The sequence below is a fragment of the Saimiri boliviensis genome, chromosome 7, assembly GCF_048565385.1.
Source record: "Saimiri boliviensis isolate mSaiBol1 chromosome 7, mSaiBol1.pri, whole genome shotgun sequence".
Classification (NCBI taxonomy): Eukaryota; Metazoa; Chordata; class Mammalia; order Primates; family Cebidae; genus Saimiri; species Saimiri boliviensis.
The window spans coordinates 68,767,532-68,790,966 of record NC_133455.1 but is presented as its reverse complement, the minus strand read 5'-3'; the positions used below and the strand labels follow the sequence as shown (position 1 = coordinate 68,790,966).

Below are 23,435 nucleotides of genomic sequence, written 5' to 3'. Positions count from 1 at the left end.
GGAGAAGGACTTGAGCTATGTGAGGTTGCTCGGTCTGGTTTGGTTGTTCTTGGCAGCCAGAGACCTTACTTAGCAGAATATCAAAAACAGGTATTAATATGCCCCATGTCCATGTCTAGCTCGGAGCTCATGACAACTAGAGCATTTCTAATATTTATTAATCATTCATATAAATAAGTATAAAGACCAACAGATATCAGGCACCAACACTGATCTCTTAGCCTTTCTATTTTTAGATTGCCTCGTTTTTTTAATGTTATTAAAGAATATGAACTTGAGATAAGAAATGATGGCTTTTCTCAACATGCTATCAGTATAGGAATATCCGCAAAGAAGATAAATCACCTTTCCATTTCAGTTTCCAAGGGAAGGAAGCCCCAGATATGGCCAAAGACAAGGGGATTGACAAAGCAGCTTCAAAGGATTCTGACTTTATGCAGGGGCATTGCATGAAAATTTAGATTAAACCTAAGGAATCCCAGCTGAAATCACTGGTTTCAGATATGTGTGGATCATCATCCTAGGCCTGAATTCAACCTAGCTGACGTGAAGTCACTCTGATACTTAGCACCTTTTTCCCACCAGAACTCTATCTAGTAGATTCCTACAGTTTGCAAAGACTGCATCCCAGCCTCCCGCTGTACTCACCAATCCACACTCCTGGCCTCTAACACTGATAACTCTAAACAATGAGATCCTCACAGATCTCACTCAGATTCACCCCAGGAACCATCAGAGAGTGCTGCCCTTCTTTGAAGCAGCCTACAGCCCTAAATCACATTCACCATGATTGCTGCATTGCAGCAGATAACTGAAGTGTGAGTGCCCTCTACCCTCCTTCTGGAAAATGACACTTTCTTCAAGGATTGAAAAGCCACACACACACACACACACACACACACACACACACTCCTACACCTTCTCCCTAGCAGACCTGCAGTTTCCTGCTCTCTGTTAAATCCAAACTTCTAAGATCGTTTTTCCAGATCTTTCTTTTCATTGCGCCTCTAACCCTGACTCTCATTATTAACCTTTTCTGGGGCTCTTTGCTTGAACGGAACAAATCTTTCCCCATATATGAACATCTTGCTATCATTGCCTCGATCATCACATGGGACAGTCCCTCTCTGCCTAGAATACCCTTTTTCTCAACTGTTCAACATGCCCTTCCTTCAGGAAGCATCTCTAACCACACGTACAGATATCTGACCTCTCTGGCATGCCCTCTTTGTCTCCTCATTACTGTCCAGAGTTCTGTTAATTTCCTCCTAACTTCTTTCCTTGCTGCACTACTGGTGTTTGTGCCTTGAATATGTGTCCAGCCTCCTCCATCAGACTGACCTCCTGTCCTCCCCCTTCCTTTGGATTAGTCGACAGTGAATATGAGCCTCTTGCACAGGAGGTTTTAGGACAGAATGGCATAACTCACTGGCCTAGAACTTGGCACTGGTAAAACACCTGGTTAGGGAAGAGGGGAGCAGTGGTAGGTGGTGAGGCGCAGCAAAGCAGCACAGCTCCTGCCTGATGACGCTTTCAGCTTGCCTTTCCTTCTTCAGCTGAACCCTGAGGTACAGAGTTAACTGGCCACAGCCAAGGAAGCACCCACGACCTAATGTGGTGACATCAGAGATGATGAAACAAGAATCCAGGTCCGAGTCTCTTTCACCACCACAAAGTGAAAATGCAAAGGAAGCAGCCCAAACTGGCTGGGACTAAGTACGTTATCTGTGACACTTACTACTGGCTCCACTGTCATCCCCTTGATGTTCAATGACTGAATTGACCAACAATACAGTTTTATTACTTTCACTGCTTTACTTAATTGGGAAAATAAGCCACCTGATACTTTGCCATTAGGTAACCTGGTGTGATACTCAAACTGCAATAATTAAATTTCAGCTTAGACTGCAGAAAAGAGGAGTGGTCCAATAATCAAATGGTTGAGTATTGTTTAGAATAGGATTTTCATTTGTTTTGGGAGGATGGGGAAGTGTCCATGAAGTGCTCTTATATTGTAAGCTCCCAGGAAAGAGAATTTTCTCTATTTTCTACCATTTGTCCTGTACTGTCGATAAATAAGTTCACAGATAGATTCTGTTTGGTTTGGGTTGGGTCTATGGTAAGAAATTGGATGACCTCTATATGGTTTGATGTTTCCCTCAAATGGATACGACCAAAAGTTTCTAAGTGACAAAGGTTGGATTCAAACTACTAAAAATCAGATTTCAACTAAGTGTAAGTGAATTCAAAGACAAATTCCAAATAGAAAATTCAAGCACCAAAATGATTCCTTTTGCAAAGGAATTCAAGCAAAAGCAGTGTATTTTTCCCCCTAAATTATTACCACCACCGCCATGACCACCAAATCACCACACATTCACACATGATGCAAGACAGATGGTGGCAAATAAAGAATTCCCCTCTTTGGGAGTTTAACATTAAGAGATGATGCTGTGGGCCGAGAGCGGTGGCTCACACCTGTAATCCCAGCACTTTGGGAGGCTGCGGCAGGTGGATCACAGGGTCAGGAGATCAAGACCATCCTGGCCAACATGGTGAAACCCCGCCTTCACTAAAACACAAAAAATTAGCTGGGCATGCTGGCACATGCCTGTAGTCCCAGCTACTCTGGAGGCTGAGGCAGGAGAATCCCTTGAACCTGGGAGGCAGAAATTGTGCCACTGCACTCCAGCCTGGCAACAGAGCAAAATGCCATCTCAAAAAAAAAAAAGAGTGAGATTTTGTGGCTACTTCCCCAACTCCTCAAAATAAGTAAAAGATAAGTAAACCATGGGCTAGAAAGGATAATCCTAAATCAGAAATGCACAGTAAAATGTTTCTATCAGTGGCAAGGACATTCCAAGATCTCAGATGACATCATCATTGACAGAAGATGTGAGCGGGAAGGGTTTCATTTTCCAGTGTTGGCAAGATTAGGGAGTCTCTTCCCTGCACCTCAGGTCAGTCTGACAAAGCTTCGTGGAAGAAGGGGGGGTCATGGCTTCGTATGGGCATTTTGCTGGTTTCCCTGGAAAACATCAGTTCAATCGACATCTTCAAGGTGGTGAGAAGCTTGGGCTACGAGCCAATAAATCAAACCTCACCTAGGCCTTCCTTCTGTGCCTCCCACCAAAAACAAAAAATAAAAGTAAATAAATGCTACATATGCTTTGAACCAGCAAATCCAGCTTACTCAACTATACAGATCCAGCTAAATATTTACTACATATTCTAATACAAATCTAAATACCAAAATAGAACAATAATAATTCTCAGTCTTGGTCTGTGCTAAAAAGGAAAATAGAAACAATTCCAGTAGTAATGTGTCACTTCTCCATAGGAAAAGAGCAGTGAAGCTAAGATGGCTTCCCTAAAAGGTTGGAAAGAAAGCTGAAGTAACTAAATCTAGTTCATGCTAAAGATAATAACTATCCAAGTTTATCTCCCAGGAGTCTTCTGAGAATGACCCCACCAGACTGACTGCTTACCAGGCATCTTCCCCATACCTGTGAACTTTCTGTGTCCTGTACTCTGTCTGAATGATACTTGGGAGAGTATTTTGTCTCCCTATCTAAAATAAAAACTCCTTGGGGTAAAAACTGTTTTATGTTCTCTCACTGGGTTAGAAATTATAATTCTGCAATAAATATTACTAGCTCAACCAAGTCCTGAACTTGAAAACTATGACAGCCCCCAAACTGTTCAGTAGAGCAAGGGGAAACACAGCCACCTCCTCCAATTCCCCTAGTGCCTACATCAGCACTACTCCTCAAATGTCATTCTAGCTGGGCAGAGGCTCAATTCCAAGAAAACCCATTCCAATGTCGACCAAAACACTGCAGAACAAACATACGCCAAAATCCAGATGTAGACAAAATCCATCTAGATACAGACCAAAACTTTTTTGCTTTCTTCCCTCCATATTTGTGCAGTTCCTGCTACACACAGATACTACGCCAGCACCATTGTGCTATGATTTGGGTAAATAATCAGACAGCAAAAGCTTTCTCTAGAGGCTATGTATGCTTCCTATTATCTGCTGTCACTTCGGGATGGTTGTGAATAAGGTGGCTTTTCTGAGTCTCTCTGGGACAACGTCAGAGACAACAGAGTCAAATCCCAGTCTCTTTAATCAAGATTTGACACATTCATAGGTTTAGTTTTAGTCAGAATCCAATTTTGGAAATTCTTAACATTTCTTTCACACCAAAAAAAGATTATCAGCTTGAAAAATCAGAAAAGCCTGGGCTTCTGCCTGTAGAGCTCTTCAGAAGCTAGGTGGGGTACCAGAATGAATCAGGATTAGATTTTCCAAACAGAATTAGAACAGGAACTGGGAAAAGCCAGGGAGGGTATAAAAGATTAAATTTAAAAAGTGATAGGTGGTTGGGCACGGCGGCTCACGCCTGTAATCCCAACACTTTGGGAGGCCAAGGGGGGCTGGATCACCTGAGATCAGGAGTTTGAGACCAGCCTGACGAACATGATGAAACCCTGTCTCTAAGAAAAATACAAAACTTAGCCAGGCATAGTTGTGGTCGCCTGTAATCTCAGCTACTTGGGAGGCTGAGACAAGAGAATCACTTGAACCCGTGAGGCAGAGATTGCAGTGAGCCAAGATCACACCATTGCACTTTAGCCTGGGTGACACAGCAAGACTCTATCTCAAAAACAAACCAAAAAAAACTGATGTGATACATTGATGTCAACAGCAAACATCGATTTCTTCACTCCCTTCTTCTCCTTTGATCTCTACTCCCCTTTTGTCAACCCACCATTGTATCAACTCAGCACTCCTCAGCAAAGTCCTCACAAGAGAATAGTAGAAGGAGAGCCATCTGCAACTGTGACACAGGATGGCCTTTGTCTACAATGAATCCTGATCCACACTCATTTTTTCCAAGAAGCCTTGCTAACCAAACGGTTGTTTCTTTCCCAAAATCCTTCATTTTCTTGTAAGCATAGACTGTAGACATCCACCCCGTGGTCCCATCTATCACTATATCTTGTCTGTACTCTTAGACCAGCTATTGTGAATGGTCATTGTGAATGGCCCCTTCTTCCATGTTTCTCCTTCCTCCCAACACCCACCATAATGGGCTGCACATCAGGTAGCTTAGGAAATGCCAGCTTCTCTCTGGTTATCTTCCTTCGTGCCTTCACGCCTCAAATTCTGTCCTCTCCTGTGAATGGCTGTCTGTCTCTCTATCTTCTCTTACAAGGCTCTGCTGAATTCCTCTCTCAGCCTTAGGCTGATGGTCCACACCCCTACCATCATCCTTAGAAAGTTAATTTGTTTTATTTTGTTGCAGCAAAGATATCAGATCATCTGAGTTAAATGAAGGCTGTATCATATCTCAAAGTCCTGAGTTCTTATCCACATGGAGCAATATGGCTTCTCCAACCAGGACCCACCTGCCTCACTCTTGCTCATATGTCGTAATCTACCACAAAGAGCCTGCGACACCATGCTTTTTAGGGTACATTCCTTATCCTCATTCCCTGGTTCTTTCTATTCCCTCATCTGCCCTGTGATTTCTGTGATAATAAAAGAAAAAAGACCAGGCACCGTGGCTCATACCTGTAATCCCAGCACTTTGAGAGGACAAGGCAGGAGATTGCTTAAGGCCAGGAGTTTAAGAGCAGACTGGGCAACATAGCAAGACCCCATAGCCACAAAAAATACCGCTCCAAAAAATCAGCCAGCCATGGTGGCATGCACTTGTGGTCCCAGCTACTCAGGAGGCTAAGGCAGAAAAATCGCTTAAGCCCAGGAGTTAGAGGTTGCAGTGAGCCGGGATCAAAACACTGCACTCCAGCCCCAACAAGAGAGTGATAGCCTATCTCAGAAAAAAAAAAGAAAAAAATGACAAAGATAAACCAAAAGAATATAATCAAAAATTATTTTCATTAACTTGGAATATACTTTTTAAAGGAAATTGGGTTTTCCACATGATTTTGCCTAAACTGAGATTGAAATGAGTCTGCCTTCGGGAGACTCACATCTTAACTGATAATAGAGAGCACTGGATGGCCAGAGAAAGTAAACCTGGAATTAAACCTTTGCCACATCTAGTCAATACCGCAGGTGTCCTACACGGATAGGTGTCATCTGGGTTTCCAGTGTTGGGGGTATTGCTGAAAGCGTATGTGTGGGGGCGGGGTGGGTAGAGAACAATTTAAGACTTCAAGGACCTTCAAAATTAAAGAGCTTTAAACATGTTTTGTGATAGAAGGAAACTGCCTCTTGGAGACCAGGGAAGCCAGTGCTATTTCAGGCTTCTCCACTAAGCCTTTATCAATCAATCAATATGCCTATCATGTACATAAAATTGATAGATTCCAAGAGAGAGAACAGAGCCATCAGGTTTCAAGGTTTATTTAGTGCTGGCTCATTTGCATGAATACTTGGGACCTGAGACAAGCCTTCCTTCAGTGTTTTAAAGACCACTAACGGCCACACCCCGCAACGTAATTTGGTCATCTTTCCTCCTACAGCTAACCTGCAATTCCCACCTCTGCTTGTTTCTTTTTTTTTTTTTTTTTTTTTTTTTTTTTGAGACGGAGTTTCGCTCTTGTTGCCCAGGCTGGAGTGCAATGGCGCGATCTCGGCTCACCGCAACCTCCGCCTCCTGGGCTCAGGCAATTCTCCTGCCTCAGCCTCCTAAGTAGCTGGGATTACAGGCACGTGCCACCATGCCCAGCTAGTTTTTTTTGTATTTTTAGTAGAGACGGGGTTTCACCATGTTGACCAGAATGGTCTCGATCTCTCGACCTCGTGATCCACCCGCCTCGGCCTCCCAAAGTGCTGGGATTACAGGCTTGAGCCACCGCGCCCGGCGCTTGTTTCTTATATAAATTTCTTTTCTAACTACTTGAGCACCTAGGAAAGGAAGAAAACCCTCAAAGTCCTCTCTCTCGTTCTTGTACACCACCTTATCAAACTGGAGCTGATATTCAGCAAAGCCCACCTCAGCGTCCTCCCGTAGGAGACGAACCACAGATAGTTTCAGAAGCTGAAGTGACACCAGGTGGTAAAACATGAAGGAGGCAGCAGACCCAGGGGGAAAGTCTTCATTCATTCAAACATGTCTGTACAAATACAGGTCTGGGCCCTGTGGGAAAGACAAAGATAAGTAAAGCAAGCCCTGCACCAGGCCAGAAGAGAAACGCTGGGAATGGGGGCATGCAAAAAGGAGGGAAGGATGCCGGAGGGGGAAGGCTAAGAAATAATCTCCCCTAACTCATCTGTTCCTAGGACCAGCTCTACTGAAGTTTTCTGGCTTGGAGTAGAATGGAATGTAGGCCCCCAAATCACTCCACCCCCGTAAACTTACCCACCCTCCTCCGGCCCGCAAGGCCTGTGGTCTGCACTCCCCAGTCCAGAGCTCTGCCCTGGCACCAGGGAATGCTCTCTGCTCAAAGCCCTCAGGGGTTCTACGCTGGCACCACTCCAGGCCCACTCTACTCAGCCTTCTTCCTTTCTAGCTGTCTCAGTTATTTTACCAACTCCATAACCATGAGGAATCACTTATCCATGATCTTTTTCTGGCCTGGGGGAGAGGGCAGGAAGTGGGGCCCCAAGGAGGCTGGAAGTAGGGAAACTTTTGAAGGGAAGATTAGGAAAGGGGACAAACAGTGTGAAGGAGGTGGCATCGCCCAGAATCCAGGAAGAAAGCTGGAGGCAAGCAATGGGAGAAGGCAGGGTGCCCAGTTAACGGAGCGTGGTTGGAGACTGGGCAACAGGAAATTGATTTTTTTTTTTTTTTTTTTTTTTTTTTTTTTTTTTTTTTGAGATGGAGTCTCGCTCTGTTACCCAGGCTGGAGCACAGTGGCACGATCTTGGCTTACTACAACCTCTGCCTCCTGGGCTCAATAGATTCTCCTCCCTCAGCCTCCCAAGTAGCTGGGGACTATCGGGCGCACCACCACACCTGACTAATTTTTGTATCTTTGGTAAAGATGGGGTTTCTCCATGTTGGCCAGGCTGGTCTCAAACTCCTGACCTCAGGAGATCCGCCTGCCTCAGCCTCCTAAAGTGCTGGGATTATAGGCATTAGTTACCGCACCCATGCAGGAAATGGATTTTGAAGTAAGCATGTGTGCCAAGGGAGTACTGGGCATGGAAGAGGCCCTGATTGGTTAAAGGATGGGCTGGGAAGGGGTTGATGCCTTGCCTGTGAAAATATGAGGGTTGGGGCCGGGCGTGGTGGCTCACACCTGTAATCTCAGCACTTTGGGAGGCCGAGGCAGGCAGATCACTTGAGGCCAGGAGTTCGAGACCAGCCTGGCCAACATGGCAAACCCTGGTCTCTACTAAAAATACAAAAATTAGCCAGGTGTGGATTATGCCTGTAATCCCAGCCACTGGGGAGTCTGAGACACGAGAATCGCTTGAACCTGGGAAGCGGAGGTTGCAGTGAGCCAAGATTGCACCACTGCACTCTAGCCTGGGCGACAGAGGGAGATTCTGTCTCAAAAAAATTTTTAAATAAAATATGAGGGTCAGTCCCAGGTCCAGATAAAGAACCGCCACTCAGGAGCCCTTTCAACAAGGAGAGAAGCACCAGGCCCCCAACCTCTCTCAAAACACCCCTACTGGGTTCCTCTACCACCCTCCCCCAATTCTCACCCCCTCACCCACATTTTCCCTCGCCCCAGAGATACAATTAAAAGGGAGCTGGTTTAGACTTCACTGTGGGAGATCTCCTAAGAGAGTCATTCAGCATTCACAGCATATGTTAACTGAATACTCATTGATTATTGTGATAGAGGAAATAAAGATGAAAAAGATACAGTCCCTGCCTACAGAGTTTCCTGCTCTCTGGAATGGAGATATTCAAAAAGAAGGGCTTCCAAGACCCAAGGAAGGCATCTCCTCCTTTCCTGATGTCAATCTTCAAATAGATGAGGCAGGACTGCCAGGGACGGAACAGGTGGGGCCCATGTAGAGACTGAGGGCTGAATGGCCGAGCGATCCACTCAAGAAGCCACCGGTCTCCAGGGAAAGGGGCACTGTTGCCTTTTCTCGATAGTGCTGCTAATCCTCTAGACCCTAAACGAGATGAAAGAAAAGACTGGGGTGGAGGCGAGAGAGGGGAGGAGAAGGGTAAAAGCTAGACCGTGGGAAGTAGAGTCGATACTAATTATATACTAAGACAGAATATTGGAATCAGAGCAGAGAGAATTGCTCCAGATCTCAGAAAGAATTGCCCACTGAGAAAACCCTAAACATCACATTGACCTTGCTCTAGTGCTTCTCTGTTAGACCTGGGCCAAGGGCATTAACTGAGCACCTCCTTTGTGCCTGACACGATGCTGGGTAGTGGATGAGTGGCCCCAGTCAAGACTACAGAGCCAGAATGCCTAGAGGCAAAGGAGACAGGCAGGAATTAGAAGGATGGCTGTCATGACAGAACAGTGGCGGGGTGGGGGGGGGGTGGGCATCTGGGTGTTTGATTTATGTCTGTTCCAACAGTCCTATGCTGTCTTCCCCTGCCTCAAGCTGGGATTTTCCCAGATGTGCATCTGCTTGAGGGAAAGAGGGGCGGCACAGGGGGAGGGTCTCCATGTCCTTGCATCTGGTCCCGAGAGCAATCCCTTCTCCTTTCTCCCTCTGCTGTTCACAGCCTGCTGGGTAGAGGGTGGGAGGCTGGGGGAAATGCCAGGGCCCCCAGATAATCATCAGGTAATGAAAAGAACTGGCCCAGGGCTGGGGGGAATGCAGAGGATGCCGAGTTGGGGCGGTAAATCTCCCAGGGAGAAGGGGGTACGGAATGGGGGGCCCTGACAGTTGGACCCCATCCAGGTGATTTCACATGAAGTATCTGAACCTTGAGGGGTGGGAGGGGGAAGATGAGAAGCAGGTAGGGGTGTGAGCCAGAGAGAGGAGAAGACGCTGAAAGAGACAGGAAGAGAAGCAAAAAGGAGAGATGGAAGGGAGGGCAAGAGATGGGAACAGCGATGGGGAGGCAGCCAAACGAGACAGATGGGAGGGGAGGTGGATGGAGAGACTAAAAGGCACACACAGTGGAACTCATAAAGACGTGATGGTATGAGAGACCCTCTGAGGCTGAGGTAGGGAACGGGGAGGGAGGGAGAAGGGCTGACGGCAGACACAGTCCCAGAAAAACTCAGACCAAAAAATATGTGGAGTCAAGGCGAGAGACAGAACGGCCAACAGACAGACGGACAGACAGGCCCAACAGAGATGAGGGTGACAGAGGCGAAGAAGGAACAAAGAAAACAGGGTTGCGGTGAAGAGGGGGGAGGGCGCGAGACAAAGAGAGAGAAGGAGGCGAGTGTGGAGCAGGCGGAGGGAGTGAGGCCAGGGAGGGGGATATATATTTTCTTTATGATCCTCTTCAATCTCACTCAGCTCGCTGCTGAGCCGCTTCCCCTCTCAGGTGCTGCTCGGTGGCGGATGTGCCCAGAAAGCTGATAGGGTGAGGCTGCTGCCGTAGCCCCCGGACTCTCTCCCAGAGCCAGCCTGGGGGGCTCGCGGAGACCCCTACAGGGACATGACAACCCAACCTGCCTTCCTGTCCCCAAAATGCTGCAGTCCAGAGAGGCCCAAAGCCCAGCTCTAAATTTTTCAGAGCTAATGCAGCCTGGCACAACCAGAACACGGGAAAGTGGCCCAGGGGAGGAAGAGAAACAGAGGCTGGCAGGCAAGGGAGGCAAGTTCTGGGGACAGTGCTGAGGACGGTCTTTGGTGAGAGGTCATGGGGAGAAGAGTAAAGAGAGGTACGTACTGAGGAGAGGTCTGCATTTGAGAAGGAAGTCAGCAGCACGCAAAGGATAAGGGAGATAAGACACCAGTGACTGCCCATTACTTTGGGGTCAACAATTTAGACACCTTCTGAGAAACCATGGCTGATGCCTTCAAGCGACTGTCTACTAGCAGACCCCGCAAATACATACATAAAACCCACGAAAGGAGAAACCGAGGCATAGAGATCCTGAGACCAGGGTATGTGCATGAAGCTAGGTTTTCAGGGACCAGAGATGGAGTAACCCGACAAATTTCTGAAGACCTAAGACTTAACATGGCAACCTGGACCTGCCTTTCTTCCCAAGGCTTTTCCTGAGGCTGAGGAAGTAGCTGAGCTCTGCAAAGACCAGCTCCCCAACTCTTCTCAGGGTGGGGGAAGACCCTAAGAACATTAACTCAGGTCATCTAAAGGGAAATTATCCTCACTCCTTCCCTGCCAGCCTCATGCAAGGTCCAAGAGGCCAGATGTCCCAGGACAGGCAGAGCCTAAGGAGTCTGCTTAGCAGCAGGAGGGACTAGGTGACAGCTTAGTCAGGCCTCGCAGATGCAAATTCAAAGACTGCAGGGAAACAACTGAGATCGCCTGCCTCTTCCTACACCCATCCTAAAGGGGTATGGGTAGAAGGCCAGGGGACAGGATCAGAAGGACTTCACAACCCAGGAGAAAAGGAGGACCCAACCCCCGGCTCCCAGGCAACAGCTAGGTTAGTCAGTAGCTGAAGACCCCCAAGGCAGAGCTGTGGATCCGCTCCTCGCCTGAGTCTCTCAAGCCGGGAAGCTCTGCAATACCAGAGGAGGCCGCTAGGGAGTGCTCGCCAACAGCCAGGCTCCAGAAAGGCAGGAGCCGGTGGAGCCGAGAAGACCGGAAGGCAATCGATCAGAGTCGCCCTGGCAACCGGGCTGAGCCCGAGACAGACAGCACGTCGATAATGAAATCATCGTTAAATGACTTCAAGCCCTAATTAATAATCCCGGCCAACCGAGGCCATGCCTGACTGGGGTCGCAGGAGGGGGTGTCATTGCTGGGGGAGCACTGGAAGCTTCTGGACAATTAATCAATTAATCCACTCACTCAATAATTGGCTCCTTTGTCCTCTGCCATGCCCCCTCCCCCACCTCATCCACCTCTGACTGTGGAGAGGGGAAGAAGAGATGTGGGGCTAATAGTTTCCAAGGGCCACAATGCCTCCCTCTCCCCTCCTTTTTTTTCCACGCATGTGTTTCCTGAGCCAGTTCACAAAAGCTTCCCTAAGTCAGGACTTGCCTGCGCTCTTCCACAGGACCTACCAAAAAGTGAGTATTTCAGGACCTGGAGTCCCCCGATATCCAGGTACCTCCCCAGATCTCCCGCTCCCTACCTCACTTCCTCCCATCAAATCCCCCCTCCCCAATACACACACACACACACACACACACACACACACACACACTGACCCACAGCCCACTCTGAGGAAGGAGCACCAAACAGTGAGCCATGAGAGTTAGCTAAATCCCAGCCACACTAACCCACCACTTACATACGTAACTTGGCCAGGTAACCTGCCCTCTCCAAAGCCTCTGTTTCCTCATCTGAAACCTGAAGGAGGCCAGGTGTGGTAGCTCATGTCTGTGATCCCAGCACTTTGGGAGGCAGAGGCAGGAGGATTGCTTGAGCCCAGGAGTTCGAGACCCAGCCTGGGCAACATAGCCAGACCTTCATCTCCATTTAAAATGAAATAAAACCTCAAGGGATCCAACTGATCTCCAAGGTTCCTTCCTGTGGCATCATCTATTATTACAATAATTGGACCTGAATCATTTCCCACATGTCTCTACTACTCCGTTCCCTTACTTTGGGGAGGTAAGAGGGAGATGGTAAGGAGTGCCGGGTTCTCATTTATCAGGTGCTCCATCCCCAAAGAACTCACCTTAACAGCCAGAAAAGGGGATAGAAGAGTGTATGGAGGGAAGGCTCCCTGCCCATCCCCCCTCTGGCCCGTCCTTCTGGCCCCTGCCACCCACCTTGCTTATTGCTCTCCACAACCCCTAGCAGGAAATGAAAAGGGTACAGGAAATTGCACTTTAAATCCCCTTGCTCCTAGCTCCCTCCACCAACCCAGGGAGCTGGGGACAGGCTAACTTCACAGACGAGGCTTTCTCTGTTTGTAATTAGTAAGACACTCGGGGGGGGGGGGGGGTCCGTGCAAAAAGAGCCCCTCTCTCCAAAACGGCTAATCAGATTATCCAAAAAAAGTGATGCTGGGGAAAGCATATGGGGTTTGGAGAGAAGGAAGAACCAGAGGATCTTGGGCAAGATAAAGACGGCCTGTGGGACATGGACTGGCTAGGTAGGTGGTAGCCTCATTTCTGGGAGAGGTGATTTATAGCGCCACCTGTAGCCAGGAGAAATGGTGTGCAGCCAAAGGCGGGGATGGGCAGGGAGCCTGCGGAGACGCCCTGCAGAGAGACCAGGGAGCAAAATCCACCAGGTCCATCCCACCCCTGTGGACACTTAGGAGGTTAATAAAGTTCAGAATGTTCAGGGCTTACGTGTAATTAAAGCCAGGAGCTGGGTCATTCCATCTCTTCAAGTTCCATCCTTTGCCTTCCCCTCCCCAACAGACAGGCATCTTTTACAAAAGACACTGAACCAGATCCTGGACTTTCGATAATACCTCCACTAAAGAGGTGGGCTTACTGTCAGCAAAAGAAATGTAGAATAGGATTTCCTTTCGAAAGGATTTCCTTCGAGTTAGGGTGGGTAAATTCTAGAGCAAATGAAATGATATAGAATCTTCAATAACACATTTCATAACACACATACACACACACACACACACACACCCCAAACAAGAAAAGGAAGGCCCTCTCTAGACTGCTATTCTTTTTCTGGGGGACTGGCTTCCAGGCGATGCGTCCCACATCATGGGGAAAAGAGTCTCTCTAAACATTAGGAAAATAACTCCCATCCCACCCTTCTCTCCAGGAGGAAGATGATTGTTTCCCTCCCCAGAGCTTGGCAAAGTCCCTGCTCAGGGATCGCACAGCCTGTGGGTTAGAGCCCTGCACACAGCCTGGTGGCTTCTCCCCTACGTCCTCCCTCTGCTGCTTTACCTTAACCTCTCTGCACCTCAGGGTCCATTCTTTGGACCCAGCCTATGAGCCCAGTCCTGGAGAGAGAGAAGAAGGACAAAGGCAGGAGAGGACAGGGTCCTGTTCTCTGGGATGTGATGAGGAAGACACAAGAGACAAGAAACCGAAGCAGAGAAAAAAAAAAATGTGGCACATAAGACAGAGTGTAAACAGATCCTTTTAATGCTGAAACATAGGCAAAGAGAGTGAAAGTATGAAGCAAGATCGGGGGAAACAAATGCCAGGTTGGAGAGAGTGCAAAGGGGTTGGGAGGAGGGAGGCCTATGTCCCTAGCAGGTAGGATGAGAATAAGCGGGGAAGATATCAAAGAGGAGGAGGATTTTTAAAGCCTAATAAACTTAGACTCAACGGTACACAGTTCTTTTTGCATAAATCTCATTTTATTCTCAATAACAAGACACAGGAGCGAGTATTCGTGTTGTCGTTTTATAGACAATAAAATTAAGACACAGAGAGGTTAAGTAACTTGCCTCAGGTCACAGAGCTGGTAAGTAGCCAGGAATCAAGTTGCTGCATTCTGATGCCAGCTCCCGCAGGTTCTGCCCTGGGAAGCAGCCAGTTTCAGAGCCTGACAGCCTAGGGAGAGATTAACCCCTATCTCCCCTACCCAGGGCAAAAGACCTGCTTCCTCGTGCCCTTTTTGGCCTGTTCTGCCCAAAAGATCTCGACCAAGCTGGTTATCTCGTGTAGGCCTCATCTGTGAAATGGGGAGGTACTACTGAACCCTCTGAAGATGAGAGTCTAGACTAGATAATTTATTGCAGATTTTTTCACTTCAAAATGGATAATTCCATCCATGAAAGGAGTAAAGGACATAGCCAGGAAAGAGGTCTCAAGCTTTCCATCCTCCCATCACCCATCCCCCTCCCCACCTACAGCTCCTCTGTCTCTATTTGGGAACCTCCGGAGGCCTCTTCCCCACATTTCATAGCCCAAGCAGCTGTCTCCACCTAGCCATGGTTCACTAGCCCATGAAATCCAGACTCATTCATCCTCGACACCCCGCGAGGACATATCAGAGCTCAGGAAGTCAGCCTGGCTTCCTAGCATCTTGCCTACCCAGCCCAGGGTCACCATAGAGCTACAACAGTGGGATATTTTACTTTGCTGTCCGATACCTCTATCCCCACTGCTACCCCATCACAGGTGTCTTAAGGACACCTCAGCCCAGGCTCTCTGCGGCAGCCCAGCAAACCTGTCTCCAAAAGCCCGGCTTCCTCCACCCCTCTGCCTCCATACACATTCCCCAACAGACACACACACACACACACACACACACACACGCATGCACACCTATGCGTTCCTTCCCCATCTGCCTCCGAGGTTCACACTGGCCACCCCTTACCCTAAGACAGTGCACTTCACCGAGCTCTAACTTGCTAGTCTTCTCCTTTCTGTTTTGCTGCTCCCTGCTAACCAAATGAATACCACTCTCCCTATCCTCTAGGGACTCTCCTAGACTTCCTTCGGATCTCCCTCCATCCTTTCGTATTTGGTCATTCCCAGTTTCCCCAGTGCCAGAGCCCCAGGGCTTGGTCCAGTTGCTCCTGACCAACTCATAAGCCTTTGTTGAGGGCATGCCCAGAGCTCCATGCCTCTTGGTTGGTCTGGAGGACCAGCATCATCTTATCATTAGCCTAAGAGCTCCCGCAGGGCAGGGCCTGTGCTCTCCCTCTGGATCTTCCCTCGGTACCCAACACCATGGGCAGCACACACAGGGGAAAGTGTGCAACTCACCAATTCTGCTCCTTAGGAATCAGGAGGAAACTAGGGAAAGAAACTCAAGCAGGGATAGAATTCCAGGCCCACACTTTTCATCTTTCCTTTAGAAACCTCAAAGGACGTGTGTGCGTGTGTGTGTGTGTGTGTGTGTGTGTGTGTGTGTGATGTATAGAGGGGAGAGGAGTATGACAGTATGAGGTTCTAGGAGTCTGGGTCCTGCCTTGATGCAGGAGTCCTGGAGCAGCTGGACTCCCAGATCCACTGCAGCTGCCAAGGCAACACAGCCCCGAGATGCTGCAGGCTAAGAGGGCAGCCATGCTGCCGAGGCAGGACTCCATGCCGGTGGGAAACGCTGTAGGTTTGAATTTGCTGAGTCCAGTGTGCCAGTCCACATGGCTTCCTTTGTTCTGCGGTTCGGTCCAATCCCGGTCCTCCCCCTTGTAACCACTCAGCAGTACTTCCTGCAATCAGAGCCTACCGCACGTACTAGGTTGAACCCTTTGCAATTCCTGACATTCAGTTGTTTGGGGCCTATGAAATCTGTAACTGTGGTTCTTCTCTCCTCAAAACATTTAAAGAAAACTCCAGGGTAGGGAGAGGAGCAGACTGAGGCAAGGCCGAAGGGAAGAGCTAATACTGACTATGTCCCCACGTACCAAGCATGTTACATTATCACAGTGCTGCTTCTCACAACTTGACGTCCCTAAAATGATTTCCCACATTTTACAGCTGAGCAAGCTCAGGTTAAGAGGTTACATGCTGAGACCCAGGGCTGGGATTCAAACTCACAACCAGGTACAACCAGGGAAGTCCTGGCAGAGACGGGTGGCTGGGTGGTGCTGGGGGTGCGGGCGGTGGGGCGGGGGTGGGGGGACGCGGGCAGCAAGCAGTGTTTACAGCTTCGCAAAAAGGGAGAGAAGGAAAGACGACAAACTCGACTTCGCCGGCTGGGTCGGTCCAGAAGAACCCCAGTTAGTAGGGTGCGAGAGCAATGCTCAGGGTCGCACCTGAAACCCAAAGGTAGAAGGCCCAAAGGAAGACCCCAGGCAGGAAGAGACACAGGGCGGGTAGGGGCCTGGAAGGCAGAGGCGGCGGCGGGCAGAGCGGGGCGAGCACGGGGGACCTGGGAGGGAAGCCCCAGGTGGGTGTAGGCAGCGCCGGCGGGCAGCGAGGAGCCCTGCTGCAGAGTCTACCACGCTCGGCATCCGAGGCAGGCGGCACCGGGCGGAGAAAGTCCAGGAGAAAGTATGACAACCGTGGGAAGCGGGGGAGGGAGAGACCCTGTGGAAGAGAGACGGAGACTGCGGCAAAAAGTGGAAAGGAGGCTTACAGGCACCGAGGGGGAGCTGGAGTCAGCCGCAAGGAGAGGGAGCGGGGGAGGAAAAGAGGCGGGAGGGAGACCCTAAAAAGCAAGCTAGACGCTCCAGCCGGCCGCTCTGGTGTGGGGAGGGAGCTTCATCTCAAGGACACTGAAAAAGGCAGATGGATGATGCAGAAATGCGGGCGCCGCGGCCCCGGGCGGGCGGGCACCGGCCCGCTGCCCTCGCCCCTGGACGCGCCGGCTCTGCACCCTGCAGGCCCGGAGCGCACCCCCACTCCCAACCCCACTCCCGGCCCAGCCCGTGCTCGGCGCTGGCATGAAATTGGCTGCAGCCGTAATGAGTCCGCGCCGCGCGGAGGAGGCTGAGGGCCCGCCAGGGAGCCCTGCGCGCCTCGTTTAGCTTGTTTATTGTTCAGGCCTAATTAAAACGTTCCACCGCGCTGCGTTTACATCCGCCCCCCGCTAATGAATTCTCGGCCGCCGGGCGATTTCGGAAACTGCCGCGGGCCGGAAGGGGGGGTGGGAGGCGACGGGGCTGGGGAAGGAGTGAAGGAGAGGACACCCACGCACACCCCTTTCCATGGCCAAAGGAGCCATTAGGTATCTGGCGATTGGCTCCGAGGTCCGAATGAGCGCCCCCAGCCCCAGCGCCCCCAACCCCTGCAGGCGCTGGGAGGTGCGGAAGGCCGCGCAGCAGGGCTCAGAGGAGGGGCGGCGGGAGGGAGGTCGGCAGCGAGTGTATGTGTGTCCTGCGCGTGCGGAGGCCTGTGGGCCAGGAGGGTATTGCGAGTGGGCGCACCTGCTCCGTGAAGCGTGTCCGCGGAGCAGCCTGTGTGCGCCGGCGGGCGTGTGTGTGTGTGTGTGTGTGTGTGTGTGTGTGTGTCCCGGTCGGTCTGTCTGTCCCCCGCAGGGGGAGTCTGCGCGGGGCGTACAGTGTTCTTGTCTCTTCCACCGTAGCTGTTTGCCGTTTTGCTGTTTTCCTCCTTGTCACGACCTCAGCGAGGGCAGATGGAGCCAGTGGAGGGAGAGAGACAGACGGCAATGCTTGGGTAGCCAGAGCTCCCTACCGGCCCCACTCTTCCTGCAGACACAAGCGCACACGCACACACACACACGCAAAACACACACGCTGCCCTTCGCCTCACGTAGCCAAATAAAACACACAAAAAGCAACTGAGCTACCATCGCACATGACCACATGGAAACACACAAATGAACAAACGCACTCAGGCAGAGCCACATGCCAGTCACACACAGATGGGAAGACAAGGGCCTGGGGCACAAAGCCACATGGCACAAAGCCACCTGGATGTTCATGCCCTACACACGCACACAGAAAACACATGCAAACTTGAGTACGCACCTACCCAGACAAGTGTGCACACACACACTCACACTCACACCTTCTACCTGGCACATGCCAGTGCATCCTTAGTGGGCCCCAGTTTCTCTCATAGCAAATTCAGATCATGAAGCCTGTCTTCAAAACCTGTCCCCTTCCATTCCTTCGGGCTGGTTCCTGAATCCAGATCAGGCCAGCAAAGCTGTCCCCAGCCTCACTTAATGGTTTGCTCACCTGCCTCAGCACCATAAGCCAGAGGCACTCCTGCTCTTCTCCTAATCTAGTCCATGCCCTCTTGGGTTTCTCTTTCCACGGCCCTCCTCCCAGCAGCCTTCCCTGATGAACTAACTGGCTTGGATTCTGCATTTGCCCTAGTCATCTGCAGTTGTTGATCTTTGCTGTGGTGAATGTCAGAGGGGTAACTTTGCACCTGTAAACATTATGTTGGCAGGGAGGAGGACCGTAAAATCCCCAAGGGCAGGACCACTGTAACCAAGTATTTCCGTCAGATGTCAGGCCTCATCCCTCCAGTGCCAGGCTGCAAACGTTCCTGGGAGCATGACTGCCCAGTTTTGACAGACGCAAAAATGAAATTGGCCCTCAAGCTGCCACTAGAAGATCTCCTTCTGTCATATCTTGCAAGGTTCCCCTTCAGGGTGGCCTTTCAGAGCCACTTTGGGGGAGGGCACACTTCCTCTGTGTCTTCCCATTTCCACCTTCCTTTTAACTGGAAATACTGCTCCCCAGCTGGGGAATCACCTGATTCTCCAGCCTTGATTCCTAACACTTAGCTGTTTTCAGAAATTAGATCTACCCCTAAAGGATACAAATTTGCCTCGGCTGCAGTTGCTCAGAGCTGAACTGCGAGCTCTAAAGGTGATCCCCAAAGAGAAATTGCAGGAGTGACCCAGGCAACTGCAGCAGCAGCTGAAACCTGCTAGTTAACGGAGACGGCCTGCATTGGAATAGGTTCTTTGTACTTAAAGAAAATAACAAGGACATCCTAAAAAAAAAAGAAAAAGAAAAACTCATTGACTGACTGCCTCCCCAGCTCACTGCAGGGTTGTTTCATCAGATAAACATGATGCTGGGTGGATTCCAGCCCAGCAGCTCTGGGAAGATAGGTGTCCTGCCTGTTTTCTGTCCCCGTCTCCCCTTAGTTCGCCGGCCTCTCAACAGCCCCCCTCTCTCCATGCCCCTCTCACCTTCCTGCAGTTACAGGCACTGCTCCCTGTCCTTGATACACACCCCCATACACGCTTCTTGCCTCCCTCTTACTTCTTGCCTCAAAGTTCTTTCTCTGTCTGTCTCTGACTCTCCTCCGCCAATTTCTCTACTCCCTTTTTCAATATCGTTTCCTCTCCCTCTGATCTCTGCTGGGTCTCTGCCATTCTTTTTCTTTCTCAGTCTTTCTCTAACTTCCATCTTTCTTCTGTTCTCTCCCCCACACCCCACTATAACTGCTGCAAGCCATGCAGAGGGAGGGTGTGTGGCTGTCTGGTTCGGCACTAGGCAACTCCGGCATTTTGAAGAGCTTGGGATTGCCGTGTTCCTGCTCACCCACACGCAACACGCACGTATGGACCTCCCGTCTCACCTGAGTCCCAGGCCCTGGAAGGCCAGCAGAGCCCTCAACCCAGAGTCCCCATCTCACCCTCTGCAACCTCTACCTGACCCTTCCTACTGCCTCTCCTCCCCGCCCTCCCTCTCATTTCCTCTCTCCTTGGAAACCCATCTTCTCCCTCCCCTTCTCTGCCTCCATCAGACTACTGATACACCTCTGGTATATTTTCAGCCCTGGCCCTGGGTCAGTGTGTCTTTGGCTCGGGGTACATGGCTTTCAGTTTCTCCCTGGGCCTGGGTCCCTCTCAGTCAGTGTCTGTGGCTGACTCTGCTGTGGCTGGTTTCTGGACGGCTCTGTCCCTGTGTGAATCTCCAGTCTTTCTGTCTGCTCTCTGGATGCCCCTGTGTATTGGCTCTCTCCGGTCTCTAGCCCTGTCTCTCCTCTGCCGTTCCCTTTCCACGCGGCAGCGTCTCTGCTCAGTCTGTCTCTCTTCATCTCCGGAGTGCCGGGTCCCACTCTGCCTCATTGGTCCCACTCTGTCCGCCTTGGCTTGAATTTACTGGGTCTTTCTGTCCCTGTCTGGGTGTCCATCTCCCCATTTCTCTGCCTCTTCGCCTGCTCCGCAGTGATGGGGATTGAGTGGGGGGGACGCTGGCGCGGAGGGCTTGGAGAGGGAAGGGGGCGGGAGGCCCTTTGTGTGGAAGATTGACGGCCGCGCGGCGCAGCCTCCGCAGCGCTGATTAGGATGCAGCTCGGGCTCCGACTGCAGCATTCTCCTCCTCACCGAACATTCTCCACACTCCAAACTGAGGTCCCCTCCCTGCCCGCTCCCCTGGCCTGATCTCAGGATAATATGGCTTACCCCTGCCCCCCAACCTAGTTCCCCTGCTGGGAGCCACCGGAAATTCTGGGAGGGCACCCGAGGGCCCCCTCTCCCACCCAGTTACCTCCATGTCTTGTATATTCTGAGAGAAGGAATGAGCAGAGGTGGGGGGCCGACTGGAGGAGCTTTACTGGAAGGGGGTGTGGGAAGGTGAGAAACTGCTTGGGGGCGTGGTGTCCGCATTCCCAGCCCAGCAGCACCTTGACCCCTCAGCTGCACACGAAGCAACAAGTGCAGGGAGGAGATGTGCAGGTCTCGACGCACAGGAAGGAGCAGGAAATACGTGGCGTGCCTCTTTTATCCCCTCGTAGCACCTATAGACCTGCCCTGTACATAGTAAGTCCTCAGTAAAATGGTCAGCTCCTGTTTTATCAGTTCTCCCCAGATCAGTGCCTAAATCGGGAACTCAATTCCTTTAAATATGCCTCCTGACCCACCCCAGCAGCAACTCAGTATCTGGCCCCTGGACAATATCCCGGCCACACCTTCCACGCACCCCAGTGATCATCAGATCTCAGCTCCAAATCCCAGTCATTCCAGCCAAGGCTCCTCCAGCATCTGCCTCCCTGCCCCTTCCTGTTCCTCTTCCTCTCCCTCCCTTGCCCACCCCCAAGCAGCTTGGCCCACTGGGTTTCTCCCCCAAAGGCAGGCAATCACTAATGAGCATTGAGTGCAGGGAGGGGAGGGCCAAGGGCAGCTTGGTGGGTGGGAGGGGACTCCAGAGCTAGCAAATAACGAGCCGTGTCAGCATCTGTCAAATATGCCATCTCCCTCCATCATCCCTGCCTCCTGCCTCCTGGCTCCTGCCAATTCATCTCCCTGCCGACACTGACGGACTGCGCTCAGGTGCAACTGCCAAGAAGCCCAGCCGCACAGTGCCTGGTCTGCTCCAGACCCATTTTCTCCAGGAATGTCACCAGACCCTGATTTTAAAACAGCCGCCCTAGGAATACAGGGTTGTAGATGAAACCCAAAGAGGAAGAAGAGAAATTGCCCTCTGTTCCATTTCAGCCCCCTGTTCCAAAACCAGAAGTTAAAACTCCAGGCAAAGGTGTAGAGTGTTAAATCTCCGGAAGACCTTCCCTGCTTTGAAGAGGCTGTAGATGCCTCCAGCACTAGGGAAACTGACGGGGGAAAGCTGCGGTTAGAAACCCAAGATCGCTACTTGTAACATACGCGATTTCCACCAGGGGGCGAGGAACGCGGCTCTGCGGAGGAGCAGAATGTTCTCAGCAGCGACCTGCGCAGGGCTCAGCGGCCACAGGAGGGCGGCAGAGAACAGAGCTCCCTGCAGATCCAGACGTGGGCCCTGGATGCTGTCTGGAACCCAGGCAAGGCCAAGCTGGGCTGCCCTAGGCTGGGGGCATCTTCAGCTCGAGCAAGAACTCATGAATTTCTGAACTCAGGAATCCTTGCATCCCATCGCAAGCTCTCTAGTCCCTGAAATGCCATCACCCTCCCCAGCCTCCCTTCAATTTCTCATTCTCCTAGCACTGGGGCTGCTGGCACAGAAGGAGCCTGTAGCTTTTCCTTCACGGTATAGCAGATGACACCCACTCTCCTCCGTGACATTCCCTAGGGTCCCAGCTGATAACTGGAGCCAGAACTAGAACCCATGACTTCTTGGTTCTCAGCACAGGGGTCTTCCCATTCCGTCAGCTGCAGCTCCTGAAATAAAACCATGCCCAACAGGCCACAAGCAGACATCATCTCAAATCCATGGCTTAAACAATCCATGCCAAAGCTACACTGTTCCGCATGTTTACGTGTGTAACTGGTGCATACGAGACTGTTAACCCAGGGCACAGATGTGTGCTGTAGCCGCCTGGCTGCGCACCCCTCATCCTCAGGTACTTGGCCCTCCGTCCCTTCTCTTCCTACTTTCTGAACTGCAAAAGAAGCTTCTCTTCTTTATAAGTTGGGCTTTTCATGGTAGTTCCAGAAGCTTCTTGAAGCTATAGACACAGAAGCCTTTTCCCAGCTCTAGCCTTGGTCCATCCTACCACAGCCCTTGACAGCTGGAGGACAGGCCTGGACAGGACCCTCAGCCCTCTCTTCCCAGGGATCCCCTCACCTGGTCCCTTCCCTGCTCCTCACCTGGTCCCTTCCCTGCTCCTCACCTGGTCCCTTCACTGCTTCTCACCTCTCCCGTCCCTCTGCTGACCAACCTATGCCTCCTCCAGATTCTTGCTGCCACTGGTCCTTTCATCTCAAAAGCGGAGCCACCCGGGGAGGTGGGTACAGAAAAGAGAACGGAAGAAAGGTAGGCAGGATTGGGAAGAAAATCTGTCTACAGCCAGAAGAGGACTCTGGCCCTGCCCACTTTACTCTCGGCTGGTAAGTGCTACTTTGAGTCTGACCTTAGTCCTCTGGCTAGTCCTCACTTTATCTACTCTCCTTGAAGCTCAAGAGCTAGAGGAGCTGAGAGTAAATGACAAGAAATGGAACCGATTGTATCGGGGGTATATGTGCAAGCTTGTGGCCTGAGGGGCTGAGCGAGTGTATACACTTGCATCACACACCACACCCCTTCCCGTTTCCCCCCGACACACGTGCTCCATGCCATCCCCAATCTAGGATTCGTCCTATAAAGCAAGGGGAGAAAAACATCCCAACCTCTCAAACACCTTATTCTAACTTTCATCCTCCAGGGGAAACCTAAAAAGACAACACCCTCCTCCTCTCTTTCTCCCCTCC

At 50.8% G+C, this 23,435-nt stretch overlaps 1 long non-coding RNA gene across 1 annotated transcript; it reads left to right on the top strand.

Annotated features, from left to right (window-relative positions):
- Positions 1-16,902: 16,902 nt before the first annotated feature.
- Positions 16,903-22,440, top strand: LOC141584999 (uncharacterized). Its single transcript, XR_012518279.1, has 4 exons — positions 16,903-17,106; positions 17,907-18,549; positions 21,929-22,069; positions 22,230-22,440. It is a non-coding gene; the product is annotated as an uncharacterized LOC141584999 (long non-coding RNA).
- Positions 22,441-23,435: the final 995 nt, after the last annotated feature.